This window comes from Euprymna scolopes, chromosome 18 (genome assembly GCF_053919585.1).
Source record: "Euprymna scolopes isolate OS-2025 chromosome 18, ASM5391958v1, whole genome shotgun sequence".
Lineage (NCBI taxonomy): Eukaryota > Metazoa > Mollusca > Cephalopoda > Sepiida > Sepiolidae > Euprymna > Euprymna scolopes.
This window is the reverse complement of record NC_136499.1, coordinates 67,468,978-67,472,940: the sequence shown is the minus strand read 5'-3', so window position 1 is coordinate 67,472,940 and position 3,963 is coordinate 67,468,978. Positions and strand designations below refer to the sequence as shown.

Below are 3,963 nucleotides of genomic sequence, written 5' to 3'. Positions count from 1 at the left end.
ATATATATATATATATACATATATGTGTGTGTGTGCACGTACGTAAGGGCTGGATGTGGTTGTGTTCTTGATAAGCTCGTAACCAATTAGGTCACAACAACTACCACTAATTATAATACTTTGACTTCAATCCAAATTTTATAAACTCTAACATATCCATTTAAGCATTTACTTTGCAAAGAGAGGGCTGAAAGAGATTGAAAGAAAGAGATTGAAAGAAAGAGATTGAAAAAGAGAGCTTGAAAGAAGAGAGACGGTGTAAAAAAGGGACGGGAAGAAAGGATGACAGTGTAAGTAAGGGACACAGGAATACGAGAAAGTGAGAGGAAACAGCTTCGCCCCATTCCTCTCTATGTAAAGTTTTCTTACTTCTTTTATGCCTCGTTGAAATATATGAGCCTTAGTTTTCTTTTAAATTACCTCCCTTATAAAATGAATGAACATAACATTTTAAGAATGAAGTTGGTGATTCATCATTTTTATTACACCACTTGAGTTAATTACTGCACTATCTGCAAAATAATTGCATATACAGTTAGTAGCAAAGGTATTTAGTACATTGTGTTTTCGTATTTCTGAAGTAAATTTGAATGAAATTTACACTCAGTCCTTGAACAGATATTATCTGTCTAAAACTAAAACGGAAATTAATATATACTTAGTTGACAAATACTTATTAACAAAAGAAATAAATTACCCATATGCAAAAGTGTTTAACACACATTTCATTCTTAAGCAGTATTTCAACCAATCAGAAATGTTATTCTTAAGAAGTCTTAAGCATCTTGCTACAATATTTAAACTAATCAGAAAGCATCTCAGGGTTCCGGCTTCTTACATGTCAGTTCATAACAGCTCTCAGTCACTTGCTACTTTCATTACTGCTTTTAAATTGTTAAAACAAAGAAATTGACTAAGGATATGCGCAAGGAAATCATAGCAAGGCATAAAAATAGAAAGGGGTACAGAGAAATAGCAGTGGCTCTTTCTCAATAAGATTTTATCAGTGTTGTAATGCATCATTGGTATATTTTTCTAGTTAGATGCATCATTGATTTAAATACCAGTGAACCGTTTTTATGGTAATAGAGGCAGGATAATTGAGAAATACATAAATTATATATATATATATATATAATATTATTATAATTATATATATATAATAATATTATATATATATATATATATATATATATATATCATTAAAACACGGTAGTATGAATACATGGTTACGTGGCAGTTTTAGTCATTTCGAACTGATTTAAAACTTCACCGCTCACTCATTTTTCGATCAAATTTCAAACAATTATTACAGTTTATAGATCACCTTCTCAGCTACGTTGTGAAAAAATTAAAATTTTCGTTCAGTAAAACAAAAGTTATGATGAAGTGGTGTTCAAAATCGTAGAAATTTGTAAGAAGGTGAGTGACAGTTTTTATGACTGGTTTCCATAGCAACCACGTCGCTTCAGCTACTAATTCACTGCTGTCGCTAAAAGAGAAGCAGCAAGTGAAACACAGAGAATGAAAGCAGCCGAGTGTCGTACATTGTTTTACATATATGTATGTTATGTTTATGGAGGCAAAAAAAAAGACTGAATTTAAACAAAGAATAAGTGAATTTACTGGAAGCCTGCAAAAATCATGGATTACAAGGGAAAAATGAAAGCATGAAAAGTATTATTGTTAAGATTTAAACAAGTAAAAGACTAGTGTTGGAAACTGGAATAATAAATTTATAACTTAAGATATTGCAGCATCAAGAATTGATTATATAATGTAAAATTGAATTTAAAAAAGAAATCTTCATGTTGTAATATTTAAAGTAAAAAATTTATTATATTTTTATACTAGATTATCTTGTCTTTTTTTTTCAGTTTTAACAAATAGTCTTTTACTTTTCCATGGTTGGATCTTTACGGACCGGTTTTATGGGTCTAAAGACCCATAAAAAACGGTTCATAAAAATACAATCATCAAGCCGGATAAAATAGATTTAATGAGTCAAAAATAAGTCAAAATTGAAAAATCCTGTAGCATTTTGTAAATTCATCTGAGTTTATTTCTACTTAAAAATTTCGAAAAAGTTTCGAATTCGATTTCAGATGATATTTTTAAACTTTATCTCCACCAAATCTAAAAGTTGAAGATTGGCACTAGAGTCCCCAAATGATCGGATTTTTTACGGATCGTCCATTATGGCTCTTTAGCCGGTGAAAATTGTTTTTAAGGAATCAAAAAGATGGCAAAATTTAAAAATCGTTATACATTTTGTACATTCATCTTAGTCTATTTTTAAGTTTTCAGTTCATATGCGTGGCACGTTGGTACATTGGTAACGTCACCAGCTTCAAATGCTACAGTTTCGGTCTCTATTCAAGCTTATCGCACCCAAATACCTTTTTATATAGTATTATCATGACTCTATAATAATACTATACTAAAATGAATGAAGACTCTTTCATTGTCAATTTTATTCTGAATTCTTTCACATTTCGACTGACCTAATGAACGAAAACTTTGTACATCTATTGGACAAATAATATATATTATTTAAATAAAATTTAAATAAATACATATATACACTATCAGAAATGAAGACGGAAAAGGAAAACATCATTTTATCGCCTAATTTGTCATGATTTCCAAAAAGAAAACACCGTTAGAAATAAGTAATTTTATATTTGTTTATTGTTGTTGAAACAATTTATTTTTATGTTTCTGCAGTTTTGTAGATGATGGTTAGTAATTTTTATTGCTTGGATTATTCAGTATACCGCTTGCATCTTGCGTTTCATAGAAACAAATTCCTGGGCTCAACAAGATATACATAAAGAAGGCCAAAGGTTATATCGGCTGTAACTCTATTCGAATGACACCCAAAATCAAAAAACTAGTCTTAATAATACGGAAGTTATTGGTTTATGTTTTTTCAAATAACTTTAGGAAATTTCTGATTGATTTCTTTGGATATAGAGATGTTATATTTAGATTGTTTATTATGATGTCACGAATATTAATATTTCTGGTTTTTTTTTTTAAATCATCTTCCCGTTTTATATGTAATGAGTCCATCTGTCTCGCTACGTTTTTAGCATATTTACTAATAAATTACTTGGAATCAGTTATTCATAACACTTTCAATAATATTGGTGTTCAAATCAGTATTACAAATATGATGCTATAATCCGTGACGGTATCTATTTGAACTATTCAAAACCCCAATGTTAGATATATAGATAGATGACTAAAAACAAGAAGGAGAGTAAGAGAACTGTTTTAGTGTCAGTGATTTGAATAGCGAAACACAACAAAGTAATGAATATTTCGAGACACGACTTATGGTGCCATTAAAAATATGTATTGATTTAAAAGCAAGTGTATCAAACAGAAAACATACAGGTGTATGAAAAAGAATTGTGAGTTTATTGATGTATCTTGTGGTTTGCGTTTAAGAGGCTTTAAAAACATAACAAAATTAATTATTTTAGAATTTAGAATCATGGATTAGTTTCGTACTGTATTTATTACAAAAGCTGAATTCCTCTGTTACCAACCTAGGGCACATAGGAATGTACATATACGGCATAATCACGTTGACACACCGGTTCCCATCAGATCACCGAAGTTACGCAACGTTGAGCCTGGTCATTACTAAAATGGGTGACCAATTTGGGAATTCCAGGTGCTGTAAGTAAGAGGACTCCTTTGCATGGTCGAACGATGGCTTCATAGAGGTATACCGACAGATGTAAAAGGTTTACTGGCCTATCTAAATTATGAAACGAAATTTTATTGATTTGGTAATTTAAATCATCACCAAGCAGGCAAAAATTTCTATAATATAAATCCCACTTTATGGTTAAATAATTCTGTTATATATAAATTTAAAGACCGGTTTACAAATATGGTCACAATTGCATGCGAATAAAAATTGCGTTCTGGTAATGTGAATAAATTGGA

General features: G+C 30.2%; 1 pseudogene; it reads left to right on the top strand.

Moving 5' to 3' along the window:
• Positions 1 to 3,578: 3,578 nt before the first annotated feature.
• On the top strand, positions 3,579 to 3,697 carry LOC145301494 (5S ribosomal RNA; annotated as a pseudogene).
• Positions 3,698 to 3,963: the final 266 nt, after the last annotated feature.